Source organism: Dipteris shenzhenensis, chromosome 26 (assembly GCF_047967505.1).
Source record: "Dipteris shenzhenensis isolate YYH24624 ecotype China chromosome 26, Dip_SZ_1.0, whole genome shotgun sequence".
Lineage (NCBI taxonomy): Eukaryota > Viridiplantae > Streptophyta > Polypodiopsida > Gleicheniales > Dipteridaceae > Dipteris > Dipteris shenzhenensis.
In genome coordinates this window covers 50,980,350-50,997,089 of record NC_141621.1, presented here as the reverse complement: position 1 = coordinate 50,997,089, position 16,740 = coordinate 50,980,350, and the positions used below count along the sequence as shown (strand labels likewise).

General features: G+C 39.5%; 1 pseudogene; it reads left to right on the top strand.

The window, feature by feature from the left end:
- The first annotated feature begins 7,921 nt into the window (after window positions 1-7,921).
- LOC147885238 (acetolactate synthase 1, chloroplastic-like) lies at window positions 7,922-9,731 on the top strand (annotated as a pseudogene).
- The last annotated feature ends 7,009 nt before the right edge of the window (window positions 9,732-16,740 follow it).

The window sequence follows — 16,740 nt, the reverse complement described above, 5'->3', positions numbered from 1 at the left end:
CTCTCTCTTCTATAGTGTGCCGAAGAGATCGTGCTACTGCGACAGTGCGGTGGTGACCAAAAATAAAAATAAAAATACAATAAATTTTGCGTCTTCCCTTCCTCCTCGTCACCCACTTATCTAATTAAATTTAATTTTTTTAAATTATTACTCCCTCCTCTACTCTTCCCTTCCTCTCTCCCTCTCCATTCCTCTCTCCCTCTTCCTTCTACTCTTGCCCCCATTGTGGTCCCCTCCCTCCCTCCCTCTCCCTCGCGTTGTGCTCTCCCTCTTCCTCCCCTTTCTCCTCCCTTCTCTCCCTCTCTCTTTCCATGCTCCTCCCTTCTCTCCCTCTCTCTTCCCTTCTCCTCTCCTTCCTCCCTCCCTTGTCCAAGAGATCGCGCTACTGCCATAGCGTGGAGGTGGCGACACCAAAAATAAAATAAAATAAAATAATTTGCCACCTCCGCACTATCACGGCAGCGTGATCTCTTCCCCTCGTCCTTGTCACCCACCTCTCTCTGTCTCTCTCTCTCTCCTCTCTCTCTTCCCTTCCCTTCTTTCCTCTCTCTCTCTCTCTCTCTCTCTCTCTCTCTCTCTCTCTCTCTCTCTCTCTCTCTCTCTCATTCTCTCTCTCTCTCTCTTCCCTTACCTTCATTCCTTCCCCCTCTTCTTTCCTCTCTTTCCCTCTATTCCATGTCTCCCCCCCTTCCCTTCCCTTTTCCTTCTTTCCCTCTCTTTCACCCTCCATCAAGATGTGTCATTTGAAGATGTGTGCTTCACTCAATGCAAACACATCTTAGAAAACCTTTGTAACTATTGCAATGTGTTTATAAAGTTCTTTGAGATTATACCGATGTTGCTTTCTGAAACTTTGAAAGGCGTTTTGACACCATTATGAAGTCTTGGCGAATTTAGAGTTCCAAAACTCTAAAAGGTGTTTATTAACACCGTTATTAAGTCTTGGAGATTTCAAAAGACTCAAATGGTAAATTAATCTCATACATGGACCTTAACTATATAAATATAAATATAAAAGCATTATGGGCATGCCCATGCCACGTGGACAGTGTAGTGCACTGGTCCCACCATATGTATCAATGGCCTTTGATCGATGAACCAAGGACATGTATGTTCCATGCATATATGTGCAGCATTGTGCGTGACTCCATATCTACCAGATTTTAGAGTTTTTAAACTCTCAAAAGGTGCTTGTTAATACCATTATGATATCTTGAAGATTTTAGAGGACTCTTATGGTAAATTAATGTCATGCATGGGCCATACATACATACATACATGCATACATATGATATATACATATATACATACATACATACATCCATACATACATGCATGCATGCATAAATCCATACATACATGCATGCATGCATGCATACATATAATTTTTTCATACATTTAAATTGCTTTTATTAATTTAAGTGTAATTAAACTATTAATTTAAATTGTTATTAAGTGCAACATTATAGAGAGATATTCTAAAATTTATTATGTGGAAATGACACTGCCAAAAAGTTAACTTTTGATTCTCGAACAAAATTTTCATAAAGTAAACTTTTCATTTGGGAAGGAGTTTTAGGAATAGTCCAAATGTAGACATATGAGTCCAAAATTAATGAAATAAGTGTTTATATAAATCTGTACATATAACTTTATGTATGTATGTGTGTATGTATATATTGTACATGTACAAATGTACAGAACTATGGTCTTCATAGAAGGCATCATAGAGCTAATTAAAAAATAAAGAGATTTGTTTCATCAAATCAAATCAATAGATCTAAATTGCAATCAAAACATATTTTATTCTTAATAATTTTGAAAAAAACATACCAAGAAAAATATAAGTGTGTGTGTGTGTGTGTGTGTGTGTGTGTGTGTGTGTGTGTGAGACACTCTCTCTCTCTCTCTCTCTCTCTCTCTCTCTCTCTCTCTCTCTCTCTCTCTCTCTCTCTCTCTCTCTCTCTCACACACACACACACACACACACACACACATACACACACACACACACACACACACACACACATACACACACACACACACACACACACACACACACACACACACACTCACACACACGTGTATATATATATAAACTTAGTTATGAGACCAAGCACATTCTGTATATGATCTTAACACTTTACTTCTTACAATAGCTAGTAAGTTTTCAATGTACCCAACTATAATTGATGGGAGAAATCATTCACATGGGCCTTTTTGGCTCGGGGGGGTCACTCATCATATGTAACCCTATCACGTGAGTTCAACAGAAGGATATTTTTTATTCCTAAAATTTACAGAAATAAATATACATAAGGGACTATTTAAAATAGTTTTCGAAAAAATTTACAGATTTGTATAAAAAAGGGGTACATTTTATTAATGAAAAAATCTACAGATAAGGGATTTTAAATATAGGCCTTGAACGCACGTGATATAGAGGGTTTATACATAGTGACCCCCCCGAGCTTTTTGGTACATGATTGTACTTCTCCTCTTTGCTATTCTATTTCTAAAGTAATGAACATGCAAAGTTCTTGTGTGGCACAACCTACTACATACATATCACTGTATGATGTGTGATAAAACCTCTTGCATAGTGTTTATTAACCAAGGATTATTTATAGTAATTGTATGATTGCATCCTCCATGGTTGTATTTTGTAAATCTTTAAGGTTTTCTTTTGAGATTGAGGCCCTAAATATTCATTAGAGGAGATTGAGTGTTTCAACCAATCTTTGATGCTTACAAAAGCATTAGATTTGTAGAAAGGTAGCAATATATTTCCTATGTGCAAATTCCATTCAATCGAACCTAATTGGATATAATTTTGAACTTGACTTCCTGCTTGGTCAGGCGTGGCTCATCTAGCAACAACAAGGTGTAGGCTACCAAAACATTAGATGTGCATTCAACTTGTTGAGTACAAGCCTAGGTTGTGCCTGTTTGTTGTAGCCACAGTCTTGGAGCCTCTTGTTCGAGTAGTCCTTGCTAATGTGCGAGCTACAAAAGGGGTCCAAGAGGCAGAGCCTCCTTGGTTTGTTGAGTCATCTTTATCATCCGCGTTTCTTCTACTAAATAGTTGTGATGAACATGGCCTACACTCTTTTTAAGTCTTATGAATTCTAAGAGAGTGAAAGAATAAATGAACCTAAATATCAACAAACTTATTGATTGTGTATCTCTATGAAGATGAGTAGCTGCCATCTTCAAGAAGGTATGATAGCAAGCACTACTAGGAAGGGGACCAATAACTGAACTTGGCGGTGTCCAGAGGATAGCCTTGTACAAAATCCTACATAAAAAAACATAGTGGATAGCAAAGAAGACAATGTTTTCATTGGGTAAATACGTGTCCATGATGCCATTTGTGAGTACGGAGCTTCATAATGTGGCCCATGGTAACCACACAAAGCAAGAGATATGATTTCTACTAAGCCACGACTAGGTTGGCTCATGGGAAGTGTCAATTATGGGATGAGGGGCTTGGAAATGTGGATGCACGTGGTGAGAGGATGAATAAGCTAAGGCCAATGGAACATTAGTGACAAAAGTGGTAGTGATGGAGGTGGACACCTACTTGAAGGATTTAGAGGAGATTGGGGATGCCATGGCTACAAGGATGTAGAAGGTATAGCATGCGAGGCAAGTGGAAATCAAAGGATGCTGGAAGGTTGAAGGATGAAGGCTAGAGAGTGGAATGCAGCAAACGAAGAATACAAATTGTGGAGGTCCGTGCATCCAAAATGATCCCTTTCATTACATGGTGCTACGGGTCATCTTAAAACCACCATTAGTGCGATAGAGGTAGTGATGGAGGTGGAATCATGCTAGGAGGATTCAGAGGAGATTGGGGATGAATGAAGAATACAAATTATGGAGGTCCAAAATGATCCCTTTAGTTGAATGGTGTAATGGGCCATCTTAAAACCGCCATTTTAATTAAGGAAAACATAAGTGTAGCTTGGGAGTTAGTGAACCCCACATTGACCAGGCTAGAATTCTCCATAACTAATCCACAATTAAGGCCACTACGTTGATGTGGATGTTGAACAATTTGATGTGGCTACATGGAAGATCGAGGTGCAATCACCAAGTAAGTGTAAGCTTGGTATGGTTTTACTTGACTTCCATTGAAGACTTTCAAGATAACTTACCCCTACAAGTCAGCTAGCTAAACTATCCCATTTTTAGAACACTTTAATAAGCCTGTGCGGTTCGTTCCATCTAAGGTTCAAAGTGGTTTTAAAAGGATCAAAGTGGCATTATATAGTAGGATGAGCATTCACTTTTCAATGTTCATGTGGGCATAATGTTATGGTCATGAAAAGATTTCCTATGGAATTGAATCACTTATTATTAAGACCAAGCTATTAGAACCATAGCTCATCCAACTCAACAAGCTAATGTAGTCGTTTCTGGACAACCTTGGCCTCACTGAGGTGATGCTCAGAAGCAACAACTGTTAAGCTTGGTACCGAAATCCATCAATGCATCACTCTTCTAATCCAAATCCATGTAAAAAGAAGTGAGATTATTTGCTACCTTGTATGCCGCATGATAGGCCCACAATGTTGCATGTCGCTTGGCGTCCCAATCATAGCTATGGGTACTTGTTGTTGCTATTTTAATGATCCATTTCACTATCTTATTGGAGTACTCAGCTTGGCCATTACATTGAGTATAGTAAGTTATTGCAATCTGGTGCATCACCATGAATTCCTTGGTCAAAGATTCAAAAACTTCATTCATAAAATCATTACAGTCATAGTGACATATAATATTTTCAAACACTTGAACTTGGTTGTATTGTGGGCCAAGTTATCATGCAATGTCTTGGCTTTAACCCACTTTGTGGAGTAATCTATAGCTACCAAAACATACTTATTTTGAGAGTACAATGTTGCTTTTAAGGAACCCATAAAATCTAATCCCAATCTTTGGAAAATTTCCCATGGTTGACTTGGCTCGAGAGGCATATGATCCTATGGAAGCATTCAGCCTATTCATTGGCAAATGTCACACTTAGCACACTAAGTATGGGCATCCTTAAACAAAGTTTCCCACCATAACCTAGCTTGCAAGTACTGTTGAGCTAGTAAGTCACCACCAAAGTGATTACCAAGAGGAATTTTACATGAGAAATGATGACCTTCAAATTGGGCTATATCAAGACTCCTTATTGGTTATGCAGTGTAGATTTTTTTAGAATGATGATACTCCTTAAGGAATAAGTCATAGATAAACTATTGCACATGCATCCATGTTGAAGATACTTGGAAAATATCTTACTACCTTCAACATGCACTACCCACTACAATAAATTAGGACATGTCAAGAATTTGGGTGCCATAAACAATTGAGGAAACTTAAGAAAAAAATGACTCTCTCCCAAACAACATCTATGAAAATTAGTAAAATGCAATAAATAAAATCTCACTAGCACATCTTGTGGGTACATTTGATCTAGCTAAGATAAAGATTGGGATAGTATCTAGATCCATGGTTCAAGATAGGTTTCTTGGTAGAGCTAAAGGCCATTCCATGGTCAGTGAGGGTGCCATATGATCATTGTAACCTTTTCAAATTCCAAAGCACCCTCACTAGCTTGTGACCTAGTTAATCACACCTAGAAGCGCATCGCATCGCGGCCCCAAAATGGCCCTAAAAATAGTTTCGCGATTGGCTACACCCAAGCAAACGTTGACTCATAAATTAAAACAAATTAGAGTACAAATCACATTACCTAATTTGAAATGTATGACTATCAATTCTTATGAAAGCAATGCATCCACTCATAGAAACACCACTATATTAAGTAATGATGCTTTTTGAATGAAGAAGCTTGTATTGTAAGAAGTATTTAAAACAAATTAGAGTACAAATCAAATTACCTATTTGGAAATGTTCGACTATCAATTCTTATGAAAGCAATGCACTCACTCATAGAAGCTCACAATTATACATAAGTAATGATGCATGTGTAAATATATCATATAATATTACTAATACATATAAAAGACCACACAAAGAAAAAGAAGCAATTGGTGAAGAACAAGGTGTAAACAACCAAAATGAAAGCAATGCGTTCAATCATGTATAAATAGATCATAGAAAATTACTAATACATATAGAAGACCACAGAAGACAAAGAAGCAACTGGAGAAGAACAAGGTGTAAACAACCAAAATGAGGACATTGAAGCTGATACGTTAATACACAATTTAATTAGTGTAGAACAACTCAATGACTTTGAAGTAGAAGCAAGGTTTGGAGCACAAAATGTAGAAATTAAAGCCTCTTGGTTTATTTCAAGATAAACATAGTGGAACTTCCAAACACTATACTTTCGGGTCACAAAGATCAATTGAAAACATACTTTGATATTGTAAAATGGGAGATAATGCTTATAAGTCTTTAAAATTTGGTCATAATATACCAAATCTATTCTTCAAATCAATACAAGTGTTGATTCAACAAGTGATGCAATCGACATGGGTTCATTTAAGAAAAGGAATGTTACAAAATAAAATGCATTCTTGTTAAAGATGTAATGAACAATTCAAACATTGCAAGAATTTTTCAAATTAAGAATCTGCTATAGAGATTTTGAATCTTTAATGATCACGAATTAAAATTGTGTAAAGTAGCGTTTGCTATGATGTGAAAATTAGGACCTCCAACTTTCTTTGTGATATCATCTTGTGGGAACCACTAGCAACATATCTCCAAAAAGCTTACTCTTCCACAGTCAATATCCTAAGAATAGATGCATTATTAAGACAACTAATAAGACAAATAATTCATGAAGACAACTAATAAGACAAAATTCTCATGACTATGTTCATAATCTTTATGGAAAATCTTATCTCTAATTCTAAAATATGAATCCAGATTAGGAAACATTGATAATTATTTTATTGTGATAGAATTTCAAAGTAGAAGAAGTCAACCTTTCATGGGCTAAAGATGCTCTTATATACAATTCCAACATTTAAGAAGATGAAATAGCATCAAGCTGGCAAACTATAAAAGAACAAGAAAAAAATACAAGCAGATTAAATATATAAAAAGCAAATGTGAAAAAGATCCTTGCCAAAATATGAAAAAGACATAAAATGAACTACAAACTTTATACAATCTAGAACTAGAGCATGTGATTTATACATACCCAATATAGGTTATTGTACATTCAATAGACAAATGAAAAATACTTGAGGAATTTAATACATATAGGCATTAAGGAATTGAAATTATAGAAGCTCACATTTGCAAGGACAACAAACAACTACATTGTTCTTAATATATAATAGACCACCACAAATAATGTCACCATGTTTATTGCATTTTAGAAAAAAAATACAAAAAATATAAAAACATAAATATTATATTCATGGGGTGGTTGACATGTCGAAATAGACAACAAATGAAAAAAGGCTTCAAAAAACAATGCAATGTTGCAATTACTATATGCATCTCAAGGAACGACAACAATGTATGATAGCCGCTTAGACCACATATATTGGAGCAACATACCAAAAGAACAAACAAGCAATGGAACGTCATATGCAAATCATTCAATAAATTATATATATATATATATATATGAAATCTCCTTACAATCATAAGTCCTATTAAATATAGGAACACAAAATCTATAATTGAAAGACATGAAAACCAAAAAAAACTTAATTTACAAGTAAACATAACTTCATGTGAATAACGCTACATTCACTCTCACGCATTTGCTTAGGTCAGCTCACCTAATTTTTGTTTTCCTACATGGCTATATGAGGTGTTTGTGGATGCAGCTCTTGTTTAAACTATAATTTGTGAAGCGAGATTTTCCTATTCATTACATTGTGGTGTTTGGCGACGCAGGCGACGTTTTGTAATCACACGTTCTTGCTACGTTTGCATGGGCAGCAAGGTGCGACTAGCAAATCCCGAATGTCGCAGCACGTTAACAATCCTTCGCCATCGCCCTTTCTCGGATGGCTTGCAAGCTCGTAGCTCGTCTCGGCAAAACTCGCAGGTGCGGAATATTTCGAATCCCAAGAAGGTGTCTGTCGACGAGAGCCTGGAGCTTCCGCTTGCGCCGCAGCTGGTTCCTGGCGCATTTCAATCCAGGTTCGCGGACGATGAGCCTCGCAGAGGATGTGACATTCTGGTGGAGGCGCTGGAGCGAGAGGGCGTGCAAGATGTGTTCGCGTATCCGGGCGGAGCTTCCATGGAGATTCACCAAGCTCTTACTCGCTCCCGCATCATCAGAAACGTTCTCTGTCGGCATGAGCAGGGCGAAGTGTTCGCTGCAGACGGGTATACACGGGTCTTGGGCAGCGTCGGATGATCGATGCTTTAAACGTCAATCGTCGAGGTAACCAGATCGATCAGGAAATACAACTACCTCATTATGAACGTGGAGGACATTCCTCGCGTATATCCGAGAGTCTTTCTTCTTGGCGGCTTCCGGAAGGCCCGGACCCATCCGCATTGATATTCCGCAGGACATCCAACAACAAATGGCGATGTGCAGCCCATGAAGCTGCACGGTTATATACAACGTTTACCGAAGCCTACCGAGTTCTCGCAGCTGGAGCAAATCCTTCGCTTGATATTGAGTTCCCACAAACCTGTCGTGTATTGTGGCGGAGGCTGCATCAATGCAAGTGAGGAGCTCAGAGAGTGCGAATTATTCTGTCGACAAAGCCGACCTGTTACTTGCATTCGGAGTCCGATTCGACGACAGGGTGACCGGGAAATTGGAGACGTTTGCGCATGTGGATGTTGACTCTGCCGAGATTGGAAAGAACAAGCAAGCATGGTACAGTTTTCACGAATTATTCTGTCGACAAAGCGGACCTGTTACTTGCATTCGGAGTCCGATTCGACGACAGGGTGACCGGGAAATTGGAGACGTTTGCCAGTCACGCCAGTATTGTGCATGTGGATGTTGACTCTGCCGAGATTGGAAAGAACACGCAAGCACACGTTTCTCTTTGTGCAGATGTCCATCTGGTTCTCCAGGGCGTCAATCATCTCATCAAGAAACGGAAGCTGGATTTTCACTTCTCTGCGTGGATGAAAGAGCTTGCTGAACAGAAGATTAAATGGCCATTAAAATACCTCTAAAATACCCTCATTTCGATGATCTTATTTGTCCTCAGCATGCAATCGAGGTGCTTTACGAGGTAACTAAAGGCGAGGCAGTTTCTACAGGTGCTGGTCAGCATTAGATGTGGGCTGCACAATGGTTCAAGTATGACAAACCCGGAAGATGGCTGTCCTCAGGTGGCCTTGGTGACATCATGGGTTTTGGTCTACCTGCAGCACTTGGTGCTGCAATTGCAAACCCTGGGTCACCTGTAGTTGATGTCGACGGGGATGGCACCTTCCTGATGAACATGCGTGGAAAGTTTGTGAAAATCTTTATCTTGAATAATCAGCATCTCGGGATGGTTGTGCAGTGGGAGGACAGGTTCTACAAGGCCAACAGGGCCCCCACTTACCTCGGTGATCGTAGGGATAAAGAAGCTATTTTCCCAGATTTCTGCAAGATTGTTGAGGGATGCAACGTACCATCTTTTAGAGTTTCCAAGAAATCTGAGGTTAGAGATGCCATTGAGAACATGATGCGCACACCGGGGCCTTATTTACTAGATGTAATTGTGCTTCATCAAGAACATGATCTGCTAATGATACTATTATGGAGGGAGATGGCAGGGTAAAATATTAATCCCTACTTATCCATAATAGTATCATTCAATGATACTATTATGGAGGGAGATGGCAGGGTAAAATATTAATCCCTACTTATCCAATTTATTGTACTCACAAGTGCTCGCTTTGCGAAGCTTAAGAACTTCATACCTATAGAAGTACCTCGTCCATGGTAGGTTGGTCGCTCGCCTATGGAGTGTATTTGTTGCCCACTGGTTAAAGTAGTCTTTGCAATCCTCTTGTTATCCTTCAACTAGCCATCATGGTGTGAGTGCAGGTTTGGAGAAATTAAATCCTCTTGGAGGTGAAATAAAATTGATGCAGACAGTGAGGAAATGTTTGACCACATCCATTGATAAAACTCTAGTCGGGTGGAAATTGCCAATCCACGTGTAGGCTTTTTCAGGTATGCAATGAGTCTCTGCTTTGTTTCAAATTCTTGTTCTTCCCTTTGCTCTTTTCTCTCGTCCACCTTTCACATGCAAACACGCTTTTTAGGTTGACTTCCAATAAATGCATATGTTTTTATTATAAACATATTATATGGCTTTTTCTAATCTTGTGCTGATATTGTTATAGTTCTTGTTCATGTAAGAGATTTTTCTTGTTTCATGTCCTTAAAAGTTATACATGTCAATCATTAGAATAGAGGTCTGTATAAGGTGAGCATCCTCTATAGTTGAGTGCTTAAAGTCCTAATAGAATATCGGGAGAATGAGTGGAACCTCATATTTACATTTTTTTTAAAATGGGGTTGCTAGATTGAATGCATATCCCATCTCCATTTCCAAAGTCTTTTTTTTTTGCATTGTACATGCAAATTATGGTTGTTCTAGAGTGACATGTCATTTCTTAGGTGGTGGATTGTCTGGCGATATGTAACTCGGCAGGATTCCAAAGTCTGGTTGCTGCTTTCTGTAATGTTTCTATGGTAGTTCTTGGTTGATCTCGTAGTTTGTGTGATGTATGTTGGCTATCGAGCAGTTTTTATGATCGTCATGTTTTTTACTTGTCTTGAGGCTATGTAGTTTGACGTTGGTATTTGTGTTCTTTGCATGGTTTTCATATGATATTATTAGGAGGAAGCAAGAAAGCCTTAGGCTCATGGATATGTCATTAGTTGGCTCGTGGATTGTCTGGCAATGTGCGGTTGGGTGGGATTCCAAAGTGTGGCTGTTGCTTCCTATTATGTTTCTGTGGTAGCTCTTGGTTGATCTATCTATTGTGTGATGTATGTTTACTTGCCTCAGGTTTTTTGGTTGTTAGGTGTCTTGTGAGGTTGTGCTTGGCTTGTGGATGTGGGTATGCAGTTTCTATTCTTTGCATGGTTGTCATTATGACATTGTCAGGAAGAAGCAGGAAAGAATTAGTCTAATGGTTTTGTTTTGACAACTCAAAGAATCTGATCTTCCAAGGGTTTTTAGGATGTGCTAGTGTAGGACCAATAAATGAGGCATTGTCATCATGAGTCATGAACCAACTGTAATCTCTCAGATGCACAAGGCCAATTGTTGTCATGTCCTTCCAATGAGTCAACAAGTTGTTGATAGCTATAACAGCTTTGAAGTGACATATGAGCAACCAACTACCACCTCATACGATAAAAATCACCTAGAATATGACGAGTATCGAGCATGATGGGCTTGTCTCAGCCTGTCCAATATGTGACATACTATGTACCTCTATCAAAAGAGCCTTAATAAAAGAGATCATTTTGGCTTGCTCCACATAGATTCCCTCCTCCAAGAATCCATTCAGAAACTTTGAGACTAAGTCTAGTTTTCTCCATAATTAAGCTCTTGATGAGTTCCTCTTACGATCGAACAATGATTCATCCAAGGTCACCTTAGTATCCCCTAATATCAATGGCTCTCTATTCTTTGATACAAACTCTTTTAAATGGGTGTACCACATACACCTATAGTGTCATGCAATGGGGCCTCTATCAAGCGGCCTCTCGATCAACTACCTATGTCAGTAACTCTGATATCCTCGAAGCCTAATTACCAACCTCAAACCTCAACAACCATCTTGCAGTAGGATCAAATGCCTCCTTGATGAAACCTCCACCTTTGTTGGTTGGAAGGACCTGAGCACTAGGATGAACAATGTCCCCAAAGTACTCTACTAGAAATCACCAAAGAAATGTAGAGAAAATAATAACTTTTTTTAAAACTCCACCCTAATTGTTGGAGTCCAACAACTCTTATGGGGCCATGGCTTAGCCAAGCACCCTTTGTTGGGATTTCGTGTTAAGGCTACATGCCATCCTAACAAGTTGGGAAGATTTTTGAAATATCGACGATGGACCAAAAGTCCATCTACCATATCACACATACGCGATTCTAACGCTTCAGTTGGTGTCTCCAATATCATCATGCTCCAACCTTCAAATACCCACCTCATTCTCATCTCCATTGGTGATGATCTTGATGTCCTTGATAGCTCCACTAATTGAGCAACTTCAGTTGTAGTCCAACCTCTTGAAAGAGTTTGGATATGTAGGCTCCATGGACATGCTCTATGTATGCACCATGAAGGCATTTTTTATTACAATAGTACGTGCCTTGCTTCATATGACTCTTTTCCCTTATGCTAGTCATCATCCTAACTCCTCGTTGCTATCTCATGCATAATGTCTAGGTTGATCACAATAGAAGTAATGTCATTTTCTCGCTCCCACCTTCTTGAAATGTCCTCTCATTCTAAAGATTTATTTTTTTTCTTCCACATTGTTGAAGGGTTCTCTCCTTCTAAAGATCGTTATTATCATGCTTCCTCTTGGGGGCTTGCCCTTGTTGGGCTTACGCTTCCTTTTGACCTTGCCCTTGCCTAAGGCAACTAAACACCTTTTCATTGATTTTATGTCCATCTAACATCATTGAATCTTACTCTTGCATGAGCATAGCCCATGTCTCTCCAAAGGTGAGCAACTTTGACCAGGCTTTGACCTCTTCATAGAGAGGTCTTGAAGCTCTTTGGAAGCATATTCAACAAGATCATTGCCATTACTTGCATATCACCTTCTAACTAATTCTAAGAAGTACTAGATGACATTAATGAGATAATCATGCACTAACTCTGCCTCCTCCATCCTTGGTGGTGAAAAGTTGATTTTGGCGATTGTTCTTATAGATGTGTGAGTCCTGCACATGTGCTTGAATATTGTTCAGACTTCTCCATTAGCTTGATATGGGGAAGCCATGGAATCAATAATCATAGAGAATTTCTTAGTGTCCTTGTCCTCCCACTCTTCAACCTCACCCATGTCTATTGATGTTACTATCTTGCATGTGGTTGGATATAGGGAAGCCATGATCTCAATAATCATGGATCCTGATGGCATTAACTATAGCCTTGTCCTTTAGCTCCATGCTTAGTGTCATTTTGCAAAGTTTCCTTCCCATTGTGAAATTTTCCTAACCAAAAAATTTTGAGCTTAGAGGAGCCATCGAGAACATAACACTAGGGCCTTATTTACTATATGTAAATGTGCCTCATTTAGAACATGTTTAGGAGTGTAAAATTTTTATTTGTTATCCAATTTACCGATGATCATTTTGAAATGAAAATTACACGTTTAAGCACTTCATAACTACATAACTATCATGTACATCATCTGCTTATGAATGTTTCCTTTTGCCCAATGGTTTTACGCACATAGCTACACACACACACACACACATGCATGCACGCATGCATGCACGCACGCACGCACATGCACACATGCACGCACACACGCACACACATGCACGTGCACACAAGCACACGCACATGCACACGCACATGCACACTTATATGCACACGCACACACACACACACATTTTTTATGTGAAACCAATGATTCAAAGTAATTAATGCAATTTACAATATCCTCCACCAGGTGTGGTGGCTAGAAGTAGTGGGAAGACACTTCTAAAAGATGCTAGAAAATGTCACTTATATGATGATAAGCTCATATAGGGACGTATGCAATAAAAGCCTAGAAAATGCATAGGTATCCAAAGTAACATGAGATGACATGTGATGAATTTTATCATGCTAGATGGGCCACTATGTGCACTACTAATCGGTTGGCCTTCCGGTGCACACACACACACATGCACTTGTGCACATGTACATGCATGCACCCACAAAGATATATAGAAGTAGAATTTGGGATCTGCTTGCATAATTCTTGTGTATCTAATGATGTCACCTTGGCTTGGCATTAGCTAGAAAAGAACTAAGTGATTTCTTTGTCAATGTGCTATATCAATATGCCTATGGCCTTTTTCCTCCTCATGGTGCGTGTGTAGCAAGAGCTAAGTGTAAAAATTGTAATAAGCATATGTTTTGCATTGCGGGTGGACCACATATTGCATACGGTCATGCATGCTTATTTTTGTTCTTTGTGTGATTTGTGTTATGGCATTGTCAAGAGGAAGCATGAAAGTCTAATTATTGTGGCAAGTATCATACATGATACATTTTGGCACCACAAATAAGCCAATAAAGACTTCTCAGAGTGTGCTTGTGGTTGGTATGAATTGTGTTGTTTTGTGGATATAATTAATGGTTCAGCAGCAACTACAAGCTAGATGTAGTCTCAAATATGAGAACTTATTGTGGAGAGGAGGTAAAAGCGTTCTGAGAAGTACAGTAGCATACATATCACTATGCTTGCATCCATGCTCCTTGGGATGGTTTTTTCTAGTACAAAAACGTCCAAAAAAAAGTACTCACCTAGACTGTGAGTGGTTGACCTAGCTAGTGCTGCAATGTTGCATCAAGCTGAGCACAAGATGATTTACTATTGTTTCTTTCTCAGTCCTTGTTGTACATATTATAGAATAGACCAACTTTGTTTTTCATAAGGTGAACTTCTTCCAACCCCACCAAAGTGTGCCAAATTTGTAGCCCATTGATGGCCAAAGGCTACCAATATATAACCTAAAACTAGATGGCCATTCTGGACCCCTAGTTAGTCTTTAGGCACGCCAAACCTTGTCTTGTAAACACGACATATCTTAGGCCATGTAGACTTTGTGGTTGAGCTCCAAGTTTGCCTAAGTGGTACCCTTGCATGCTCTCTAGTAGACTTGTGAATTATCTACATGGTAGAGTGAATAATACCCATGTGGTAGGGCTCTTGATGAACCTCCTCTTCATGGGTTGTGCAATGCTTATGTAGTAAGAAATTCCAAACCAGTCTAACAAGGATTGCTTGGTGTGAAGACCATCTACCATCCTCTATTAAAAAAATTACAACTAAGTATGTGTGTACAGCCAAGAGACAAATGACCTGCAAGCCGATGGAGTAGCCAAGGTGGCATGATGACTATGATGTGGAAGTTGATGGGGTATCCAAGGTCACATGGTGTCATGATATGTGTGTATGTGTGTAGGGAATTGGAGAGGAGAGTGTAGGAGGGGTGTTTATATTTAGTTAGGGGTAGAATATATTTAGGGAAGAAGGTAGATTATATTTAGGTAGGGTGTTAAGATATTAAGGGAGGGGTACTTCATAAGCAATTCATAATCAAGAAGATCCAAGAGGGAGGAGATTTTGCTGGAGGTGAGTTCTCATAGGAAGAGCTTGGCTAGGTGGGTGGAGCTGAGATCCTAGATGAGCTTTATAGAGCAAGAGCGAGGGAGTGTAGGTAAGAATTTTTTTCTCTTCCATGAAATTTTTGGTTATGTGCTTTTGATTTGAAGCAAGGTAGGGTAAACTTTTTGTTTCCCTAGAAAGAGGACTAAGGGATCAACACACAAGGAGGAAGTAGATGGAGGAGGAGGGAGAGATGGTGGGGCAGGGAGGAGGAGGAGGAGGGGGATCCATATGTAGGGAGGAGAGAGGCAAAGGAAGTTGGGGGAGGAGGTGAAGGGAGGAGAGGCAATAACAACGATGGAAGGAGATAGAGGAGGTGAACAGAGGGGGTGGGACATGAAGGGAGGCGAGGGAGTGGAGGAGAGAGGAGGGGGGCAGTGCAATGCAGGGAAGGGGGAGGCACAGGGAGGGGACTCCTCCTTGATGCACATGGTCGTGGCCATGCGAGCCACACCATGTGCATGGAGGAGGGGGATTAGAGCTCGATTAGAGGAGGGAGAGAGAAAGGATGAGAAAATCCCTTGCCTCCTCCTCCATGCACACATGTGCATGGAGGAGGAGGGGGATGAGAGAAGGGAGGGAATACAGAGAGAAAAATCCCTCCCGTCCTCCTCCATGTGTGTGGCCATGACCACATGCATGAAGGAGGAGAAGACAGGGAGGGGGATGATTGGGGACAAAGAAAAAAAGAAAGAAAGTTCATTAAAGTCTTCGGAAGACCGATGGGTCTATGAGATTGTGAAAAGCCTGGTACAAATGAGCTGTGGTAGTGGAGCTACTAAACGAGCATCCACACCAATGCAAAATGTAAAAAATGCAGAATGGTAGTACTAAGTCCCAAGTACAACATAGTCATGTCAATGGTTGACTATGTATCAATCTCAACATCATCATCATCATTAGCCAGCAGTAGCACGACATCAAGGTGATTAAGGGAATGGGGGCATGAAACCAGCAATAGAGTGTTGCTGGCCACTCAAAGGTGTAGTCTTGACACATCTCCTGGTTGTACCTCTACATCTAACCAGGGCTACTGTGACCCTCGTCGGTCGGGCTCCTTGGCCTCTGTGCTCACAAGGCATGGGAGCTAAATGGGACCACTACAAGAGCCACATGCATCATCTCTCTAGAAGAGGGAGTTGATCTTTGTCATGTTGTGTCTTGTTCATTAATTTTAAACTGTTTTTATTTAATATTTCAAAGTTTAAGCATAAGTTTCTTTTTTAGCAAGAAATAAATAAATAAATTTTGTATTTTAGTGTAGATTTACATTAAAATAAAAATTCAATAATTTACATTTGAATAAGCATTTAAAATTATAAAAATATAAAATAATGCATTGCAAAGAATATTCGCCCTTTCTATCCCCACACAGGGATGGCTTAGGTCATAGGGTAGTCCTTGGCCCCTATGCTCCACAAGGCATG